The sequence below is a fragment of the Camarhynchus parvulus genome, chromosome 3 (assembly GCF_901933205.1).
Source record: "Camarhynchus parvulus chromosome 3, STF_HiC, whole genome shotgun sequence".
Taxonomy (NCBI): Eukaryota; Metazoa; Chordata; class Aves; order Passeriformes; family Thraupidae; genus Camarhynchus; species Camarhynchus parvulus.
Window position 1 is genome coordinate 112,790,538 of NC_044573.1, and position 9,622 is coordinate 112,800,159.

Below are 9,622 nucleotides of genomic sequence, written 5' to 3' on the forward strand. Positions count from 1 at the left end.
ATCCCTGCACAGGGCTGAGGGGTCCCTGCAGGGCCTGGAGGCTGCTCAGCCCCACAGGCAGGCGAGCAGGGCAGGGACAAGCACGGTTCTGGGGGGACACCATGGGCCTGGGACGGAGCTGCACGTGGCCCCAGTGCGTCCCACGGGCACCGAGACCAGGCAGGGCAGCGACGGGCACGGGGTGGGCAGCTGAGTGTGGGTGGGTGGCACAGAGGGAGCTGGATTGGGCACCATGGTTGCGGGCACCACGGCAGTGGGTGCACTGTGGCAGTGGGGCACTGTGGCAGTGGGGCACTGTGGCAGTGGGGCACCGCAGCCATGGGGCACCAGAGCCACGGGGCACCAGAGCCACGGGGCACAGTGTGTCCCAGTGCCCTGGGAGTGATGGACCCCAGGGATGTTCCAACTCGGGGCACAGGGCAGGGATGGGGCAGCACTGGGGGCACCAGGCATGGATGTGGCAGTGTCAGGGGCACACAGGAGCAGTGTGGCAGCACTGGGGGCACTGAGCAGGGATGTGGCAGCCCTGGGAGCACCGGGCAGGAGTGTGGCAGCACTGGGGGCACAGGGCAGGGATGGGGCAGTGTCAGGGGCACACAGCAGCAGTGTGGCAGCACTGGGGGCACCGGGCAGGGATGGGGCAGTGTCAGGGGCACACAGCAGCAGTGTGGCAGCACTGGGGGCACAGGGTAGCGCTGGGGCACAGCTGCCCATCTCAGGGGCACACAGCGGCAGTGTGGCAGCACTGGGGGCAGAGGGTAGCGCTGGGGGCACAGCTGCCCATCTCGGGGGCACACAGCAGCAGTGTGGCAGCACTGGGGGCACCGGGCAGGGATGGGGCAGTGTCGGGGGCACACAGCAGCAGTGTGGCAGCACTGGGGGCACAGGGTAGCGCTGGGGCACAGCTGCCCATCTCGGGGGCACACAGCAGCAGTGTGGCAGCACTGGGGGCACAGGGCAGGGATGTGGCAGTGTCGGGGCACACAGCAGCAGTGTGGCAGCACTGGGGGCACAGGGCAGCGCTGGGGCACAGCTGCCCATCTCGGGGGCACACAGCAGCAGTGTGGCAGCCCCGGCGTGCGGGGCCGTGCTGCTGCAGCTCCTGCGGCCGCTGTCTGCCTGCCAGCCCCATCCCCTCCCTGGCCTCTCCCTCACCAGCCCCCGCCGGCCTCTCCTCCTTCCCGCTCCCCCTCCGCGGCCTCTTCCTGCTCGGCTGCTGCCGCCGCCGGCAGTGCCGGGGCTCAGGTGAATGCCACCCCGCGCCCCCCGTGCCCGCCCTGTGCCCGCCGTGTGCCCGCAGTGCCCGGGGCGGGGCCGGGCCCCGGTGCTGGCGGCTGTGGGGCGCAGGGACAGGGTCACTCCCCGGGCCCGTTCCTGCCGCGCCGCCATGCCGGCACGTGCGTGCTGCCAGCGCCGGGCCGGGCCACAGGGACAGGGACAGGGCACGGGGCGCTGCCAGCTGCTCCTTGGGGCACAGCGGGCACCCCAAAGCAGGCACTGCCCCCTCCAGGGGTGCCCAGCTCCTGCTGCTGGCCCTCGTCCCCGGGGAGACTCATGGCTGAATGCAGGCCCGTGCTGTGGGGTGCCCACAGGGCCCTGCTGCGTTCCGTGGTGCAGGGTCTGGTGGGTGGCAGCCGTGGCACGGTGGCACAGGGCACGAGGGTCACCCTGCTGCGTTCCGTGGTGCAGGGTCTGGTGGGTGGCAGCCGTGGCACGGTGGCACAGGGCACGAGGGTCACCCTGCTGCGTTCCGTGGTGCAGGGTCTGGTGGGTGGCAGCAGTGGCGCGTGGCCTGAGCCAGCACAGGGCAGGAGGGTCACCCGCTGGGGCTGTGCCACGGCCCAAGTGTGGCAGGAGCCACTGTCCCCCTCCCGAGTGCCCTGGTGCTGCCAGCCTGGCCATGCCACGATGCTCCCCCTGGGCAGGTGCCCGTCCCCAGCGGTGCCCGCGGTGCCCGTGCCCCCGTGCCCAGCCCGGGGCTGTAACCACCATCCTGTCTGTGTCTGGCTGGCAGGGGGAAGAGGAGCCTGAGGAGACCCCGAGCAAGGAGGAGAAGCAGGAGCCAGGCACGCCCATGAGGAAGGCCGGGCGGCCCGGGAGGAAGCGCAAGCATGCCCAGGTGAGCCACGGGCACGGTGCCAGCTGGGGGCACTGGGTGTCCCCGCAGGGGCTGCGCTGGTGACAGACAGCTCCTGGCGTGCCACGGGCTGGCCTGGCTGCCCCGTGTGCCAGGGTGCTGAGGCAGAGCAGCCCCCAGGGCTGTCCCTCCCCTCCTGTGCCCTCCTGTGCCCGGGGGCACTGTGCCACCCCGTGTGGCTCTGCTCCGCCGGGCATTCCCTCCCTGCCTGGGTGGCTCTGACCCGGGTCCCCCACCCGGGTAGCAGAGCCCCCTGAGGGTCCCCCCAGCTCCTGCCCGCGGGTGATGCCCACCCAGCACTCCCTGGGCCACGGGCACGGTGCCCACTGGGGTCAGCTGGGAGCCACGGTGTGCTGGGACAGGGCCCAGGGCTGAGGACACTCGTGGATCGTCCCTTCCAGGCCATGGTGTGTCCCAGTGCCAGCGGGGAGCCACCTCCCTGCGGGTGCCCGGGTGGCACGTGGCTGGTGCCACGATGGATGCGCTGTGAGCGGAGGAGCCGTTCCTCTGCGCTGAGGGCCCGGAGGGAAGGAGCCCTTGGGCTCTCCCAGGCTCAGACAGTGTCCCCTCATTCCCATGGGAGGGACGGAGGGGTGACAAACAGGCCCAGGGTGGGGAGGGGACAGAGGGGTGACAAACAGGCCCAGGGTGAGGGGGGGACAGAGGGGTGACAAACACATCCAGGGTGAGGGGGGACAGAGGGGTGACAAACACGCCCAGGGTGGGGGGGGGACAGAGGGGTGACAAACAGGCCCAGGGTGGGGGAGGGGACAGAGGGGTGACAAACAGGCCCAGGGTGAGGGGGGACAGGGGAACAAGCAGGGCCTGGGGGACAAACAGAGCTGAGGCCTCTCCATCGTTAGAAGGTCGCGAATCCTTTTTGGAGAAGTTTCTGGCAGCTGAAAGGGCTCATCCTGTGCTGGGGATGCTTCAGGTCTGAGCTGCCCGTCCTGAGGTCCCTGATCCCTGATCCCTGATTCCTGCCATGCCTGTCCTCACTGTCCCTGATCTGTGCCATGCTGGTGCCAGGGGCACAGCTGTGTGTCACAGTGTCACCCGGGGCGGGGCTGTGCGGGGCTGGCCGGGTCACCCCCGGGCCGGGAGGAACGTGCGGGCCGGGGGAGGCGCTGCCGGAGATCAATGCTGGCACGGGAGCAACGGGAGAGCACTGGGCGGGAAACGGGGGCGGGGCGGGGCGCCGGGCGGGGCGGGGGGGGCGGGGCGGGGGCGGCGGGCGGGGCGGCGGGGCTCGGGGCGGGGGCGCGGAGCGGGGCTCGGCCGGCGGGGCTCGACCAGCACGGCCCCAGGACCCCGGCACGACAGAGGGATGGCAGCAGTGCCAGGGCAGCGGGCACATCCTGCCCAGAGCCGGGGCAGTGCCCGTCCCTGTGTGCTCTGACAGTGCCACGCTGTGCCAGGGCTGGTGCTGGGGCTGGTGCTGGTGTCGGTGCTGGGGCTGGTGCCAAAGCTGGTGCTGGTGCCAGAGCTGGTGCCAAAGCTGGTGCTGGTGCCAGAGCTGGTGCTGGTACCAAAGCTGGTACCAAAGTTGGTGCTGGTGTTGGTGCTGGTCCAAAGCTGGTGCTGGTGCCAGTGCTGGTGCCAGAGCTGGTGCCGGTACCGGTGCTGGTACTCGTGCCAGCAGCTCCAGTGCCAGCAGAGCAGAGCTGGCACAGCCAGCCCCAGCCAGTGCCAGGGCAGCCCCTGCAGATATCAGCCACTAAAAATCTCCTCCCTGAGGAGAGCCTGCTGTGCCAGGGGCACTGGGGCAGGCTGAGGGCAGCTGGCACTGCCGTGGGCACCAGGCTGGCCCTGGGGGTGCCCAGCACCTGTGCCCAGGTGGGCAGGCAGTGCCCGAGGGGCCTTGCCCCGGTCAGTGCTGTGAGAGGGCACAGGGGCCTGGCTGGGCACAGCCCTGTGGGGACGGGTGTCACGGTGTGGGTGAGCTATGCCGGGCCGTGCTGGGCTGTGCCAGGCTGCCCTGTGCTGCGCTGTGCCATGCGGTGCCATGCAGTGCCCAGCCATGCCATGGCTCCAGGACCAGCGTCCCCAGTGCCAGCTGTGCCTGGCAGAGGGACACCCCTGTCAGGGGGTGACAGGGGCACCTTCCCCGGGCTGGGGTGGGCACAGGAGTCCCCAGCCCCAAGTGCTGACCCTGTCATGCCCTCGGGGAGTGTCCCCATTGTCACTTGGTGTCCCCAGGGCAGCGGGGAGGGCACGGGGAGTGTCCCCAGTGTCACTTGGTGTCCCCAGGACGGCGGGGAGGGCTCAGGCCATGCAGAGCAGCCTCCTTGGCGGGGCCCAGCCCAGGGGAGGGAGCAGCAGAAAGGCAGAGCCTGATCCTGGGGCGGGAGCTGCAGGAAACACCGGCTGGGGGGGCAGGAAGGGACAGCAGGGCCGGGAGGGGACAGGGAGGGGACAGGGACAGGGACAGGGAGGGGACAGGGACAGGGACAGGAGGGGACAGGGACAGGGCGGGACAGGGACAGGGACAGGAGGGGACAGGCCACCACGGGTGGCTCCTGGTGCGCTGGGCTCTGGTCCTGGCCCAGGTTGGGGTGCTGGGTGCCAGGCTGGCCAGGGCAGCTGTGCAGGGCTGGCAGTGGGGGTTGGCAGGGTGGCACGGATGGGGCCATGCAGGGTGGGCAGGGTGGCCGTGTGTCCCTGTCCTGGCAGGGGACACAGTGCCTGTCCTGTGCCAGCTGTGCCCAGCGCCCCACAGTGCCTGAGCCCCCTGGGCCTGTCCCAGCCAAGGGCTGGGCTGAGCTCCTGCAGCCCCCTGAACCCCACAGCCCCCTGAACCCCACAGCGCCCAGCTGACACAGCGCCGCTGAACCCCAGAGCGCGGGCAAACCCCATGAGCCCCCTGAACCCCACAGGCGTCCGCCGACCCCACGCGCCGCAGACACCCCAGAGCCTGCCTGTAGCCCAGAGCCCCCTGAACCCCACAGCCCCCTGAACCCCACAGCGCCCTGAACCCCAGAGCGCCCCTAAACCCCACAGCATCCCTGAACCCCACAGCCCTCTGAACCCCACAGCATCCCTAAACCCCACAGCCTGCCTGAACCCCACAGCCCCCTGAACCCCACAGCCCCCTGAACCCCACAGCCCCCTGAACCCCACAGCCCCTGAACCCCAGAGCCCCTAAACCCCAGAGCCTGCCTGAACCCCAGAGCCCCCTGAACCCCACAGCGCCCTGAACCCCAGAGTGCCCCTAAACCCCACAGCCCCTCAAACCCCGACAGCCCCTGAACCCCACAGCATCCCTGAACCCCACAGCCCCCTGAACCCCACAGCCCCTGAACCCCAGAGCATCCCTGAACCCCCACAACATCCCTGACCCCCACAGCATCCCCGAACCCCACAGCCTGCCTGAACCCCACAGTGCCCCCTGAACCCCACAGCATCCCTAAACCCCACAGCCTGCCTGAACCCCACAGCCCCTGAACCCCACAGCCCCCTGAACCCCACAGTGCCCTGAACCCCACAGCCCCTGAACCCCACAGCACCTCTGAACCCCACAGCCCCTGAACCCCACAGCCCCCTGAACCCCACAGCCCTCTGAACCCCACAGCATCCCTGAACCCCACAGCGCCCCAACCCCACAGCATCCCTAAACCCCAGAGCCTGCCTGAACCCCACAGCCCCCCGAACCCCACAGCCCTCTGAACCCCACAGCGCCCCAAACCCCACAGCATCCCTAAACCCCAGAGCCTGCCTGAACCCCACAGTGCCCCAAACCCCACAGCATCCCTAAACCCCACAGCATCCCTGGGCCCCACAGCCCCCCAGAGTCCGCAGCCACCCCGAGTGTCCCCAGCCCCGAGTGCTGCCCCGGCTCCTTCCCGTTTCCTGCCGTTTCCTGCCCCCGGCCCCCGCATTGTTCTCGGCACGGATGCGGCCGGGGCAGAGGCGGGAGCGGGGCCAGGGGCACCGGGACCCCTCGGCGGCATCGGGAGCGGCACCCGGGGGCCTCAGGGACAGGGGATGCGGCGGTGTCCTGGTCTGGGACCTGTCCTGGTCTGGGACCTGTCCTGGTCTGGGACCTGTCCTGGTCTGGGACCTGTCCTGGTCTGAGCCCTGTCCTGGTCTGGGACCTGTCCTGGTCTGGGACCTGTCCTGGTCTGAGCCCTGTCCTGGTCTGGGACCTGTCCTGGTCTGAGCCCTGTCCTGGTCTGGGACCTGTCCTGGTCTGGGACCTGTCCTGGTCTGGGACCTGTCCTGGTCTGGGAGCCGTCCTGGTCTGGGACCTGTCCTGGTTTAGGACCTGTCCTGGTCTGGGACCTGTCCTGGTCTGGGAGCCGTCCTGGTCTGGGCCCTGTCCTGGTCTGGGCCCTGTCCTGGTCTGGGACCTGTCCTGGTCTGGGAGCCGTCCTGGTCTGGGACCTGTCCTGGTTTAGGACCTGTCCTGGTCTGGGACCTGTCCTGGTCTGGGACCTGTCCTGGTTTAGGACCTGTCCTGGTCTGGGACCTGTCCTGGTCTGGGAGCCGTCCTGGTTTAGGACCTGTCCTGGTATGAGCCCTGTCCTGGTCTGAGCCCTGTCCTGGTCTGGGCCCTGTCCTGGTCTGGGACCTGTCCTGGTCTGGGACCTGTCCTGGTCTGGGAGCCGTCCTGGTCTGGGCCCTGTCCTGGTCTGGGACCTGTCCTGGTCTGGGACCTGTCCTGGTTTGGGACCTGTCCTGGTCTGGGAGCCGTCCTGGTCTGGGCCCTGTCCTGGTCTGGGACCTGTCCTGGTCTGGGCCCTGTCCTGGTCTGGGACCTGTCCTGGTCTGGGAGCCGTCCTGGTCTGGGACCTGTCCTGGTTTAGGACCTGTCCTGGTCTGGGACCTGTCCTGGTCTGGGACCTGTCCTGGTTTAGGACCTGTCCTGGTCTGGGACCTGTCCTGGTCTGGGCCCTGTCCTGGTCTGGGAGCCGTCCTGGTCTGGGACCTGTCCTGGTCTGAGCCCTGTCCTGGTCTGGGACCTGTCCTGGTCTGAGCCCTGTCCTGGTCTGAGCCCTGTCCTGGTCTGGGACCTGTCCTGGTCTGGGAGCCGTCCTGGTCTGGGACCTGTCCTGGTCTGGGACCTGTCCTGGTCTGGGACCTGTCCTGGTCTGGGACCTGTCCTGGTCTGGGAGCCGTCCTGGTCTGGGACCTGTCCTGGTCTGGGACCTGTCCTGGTCTGGGACCTGTCCTGGTCTGGGAGCCGTCCTGGTCTGGGACCTGTCCTGGTCTGAGCCCTGTCCTGGTTTGGGACCTGTCCTGGTTTGGGACCTGTCCTGGTCTGGGCCCTGTCCTGGTCTGGGCCCTGTCCTGGTCTGGGACCTGTCCTGGTCTGGGACCTGTCCTGGTTTAGGACCTGTCCTGGTCTGAGCCCTGTCCTGGTTTGGGATCCGTCCTGGTTTGGGACCTGTCCTGGTTTGGGACCTGTCCTGGCCTGGGCAGCACTGTGAGCTCACGCCAAGGTCCCAGCTGGACGTGTCCCCCCCTGGCCCTGTCACCAAACGGGACACTGTGGCACCTGTAGTTCACTGGGGACAGGCAGGAAGGGTCCACTGCCCACCGTGCCACATTGGCATCACGCCATGCCACCCGGCATCACCCTGTGCCACCCCGGCATTGTGCTGTGCCACTCTGGCATCATGCCCTGGCTCCACACCGTGCCACCCTGGCATCATGCCATGCCACCCGGCATCACCCTGTGCCACCCTGGCTGCCCACCGTGCCACCCCAGCACCCTCCTGTGCTGTGGGAGGACACCAGGGCCACCAGGAAGGAGTGGCAGCAGCTCCAGGGTCTGTCCGGAGTGCTCAGGGCCAGGGCTGGGCTGGGCTGGGCTGGGCTGGGCTGGGCTGAGCTGGGCTGGGCTGGGCTGGGCTGGGCTGGGCTGAGCTGAGCTGGGCTGGGCTGGGCTGGGCTGGGCTGAGCTGAGCTGGGCTGAGCTGGGCTGGGCTGGGCTGGGCTGAGCTGAGCTGGGCTGAGCTGAGCTGGGCTGGGCTGGGCTGGGCTGGGCTGGGCTGGGCTGGGCTGGGCTGAGCTGGGCTGAGCTGAGCTGGGCTGAGCTGAGCTGGGCTGGGCTGGGCTGGGCTGGGCTGGGCTGGGCTGGGCTGAGCTGAGCTGGGCTGAGCTGAGCTGGGCTGGGCTGGGCTGGGCTGGGCTGGGCTGGGCTGGGCTGAGCTGAGCTGGGCTGGGCTGAGCTGAGCTGGGCTGAGCTGGGCTGGGCTGGGCTGAGCTGGGCTGGGCTGGGCTGGGCTGGGCTGGGCTGAGCTGGGCTGGGCTGAGCTGGGCTGAGCTGGGCTGGGCTGGGCTGGGCTGAGCTGGGCTGAGCTGGGCTGGGCTGGGCTGGGCTGAGCTGAGCTGGGCTGGGCTGAGCTGGGCTGAGCTGGGCTGGGCTGGGCTGGGCACACACACACACACACCTGTCACATGCACCTGTCTCTCTCTCTCACACACACCTGTCACACACGTGTCACACACATTTGTCACATACACACGTGTGTCACACACGTGTCACACACACACCTGTGTGTTTGGTCCTGAGACTGCCATGGTGGAGTGTCCTGCTCCTCAGGGTGACACAGCAGCATGTCCTGCTCATGAGGGTGTCACAGCCATGTCTCCCGGCCCTGGGGCTGCTCTGACACCTGTCCTGGTCCCAACGGTGTCACACCCATGTGTGCTGGCTGCTGTGACACCCGTCCTGGTCCCAGGGTCCCTTTGGCAGGCAGCAGCACCTGGCACACCTGGCATGCACGGGGTGGGACTGGCTGTCCTGGTCCCAGGGTCCCCTCAGCAGGAAGCACCTGTCACACCTGGCACACCCGAGGTGGCACTGGGTGTCCTGGTCCTGGGCAGCAGCACCTGGCACACGTGGCATTGAGGAGGTGGCACTGGGTGTCCTGGTCCCGGGCAGCAGCACCTGGCACACCTGGCATTGAGGGGGTGGCACTGGGTGTCCTGGTCCCGGGCAGCAGCACCTGGCACACCTGGCATTGAGGAGGTGGCACTGGGTGTCCCCTCCCAAGGGTCCCTTCGGCAGCAGCACCTGGCACACCTGGCATTGAGGGGGTGGCACTGGGTGTCCTGGTCCCGGGCAGCAGCACCTGGCACACCTGGCATTGAGGAGGTGGCACTGGGTGTCCTGGTCCTGGGCAGCAGCACCTGGCACACCTGGCATTGAGGAGGTGGCACTGGGTGTCCCCTCCCAAGGGTCCCTTTGGCAGCAGCACCTGGCACACCCGAGGTGGCACCGGCCCTTCCCAGCATGGGTGTCCTGGTCCCCTGTGGCAGCACCAACTGGCACACCCCTCGCAGCAGGCGGAGAGCAGTGACACCCCTCCCAAGGGTCCCTTCGGCAGCAGCACCTGGCACACCTGGCACACCTGAGGTGGCACCGGCCCTTCCCAGCATGATGTGCTGTTGTGGCCCCCGTGTGCCGGGCATCCCCAAGGGCGGCCGCCCGTGCCCCGCGGCAGAGCCCGAGAGCAGTGAGACCCCGGGCGGCTGAGA

General features: G+C 69.1%; 1 long non-coding RNA gene across 1 annotated transcript; it reads left to right on the forward strand.

Annotated features, from left to right (window-relative positions):
• The first annotated feature begins 1,200 nt into the window (after window positions 1-1,200).
• On the forward strand, window positions 1,201-9,460 carry LOC115902078. The gene is made up of 3 exons (XR_004060595.1): window positions 1,201-1,245; window positions 2,015-2,119; window positions 9,428-9,460. It is a non-coding gene; the product is annotated as an uncharacterized LOC115902078 (long non-coding RNA).
• Window positions 9,461-9,622: the final 162 nt, after the last annotated feature.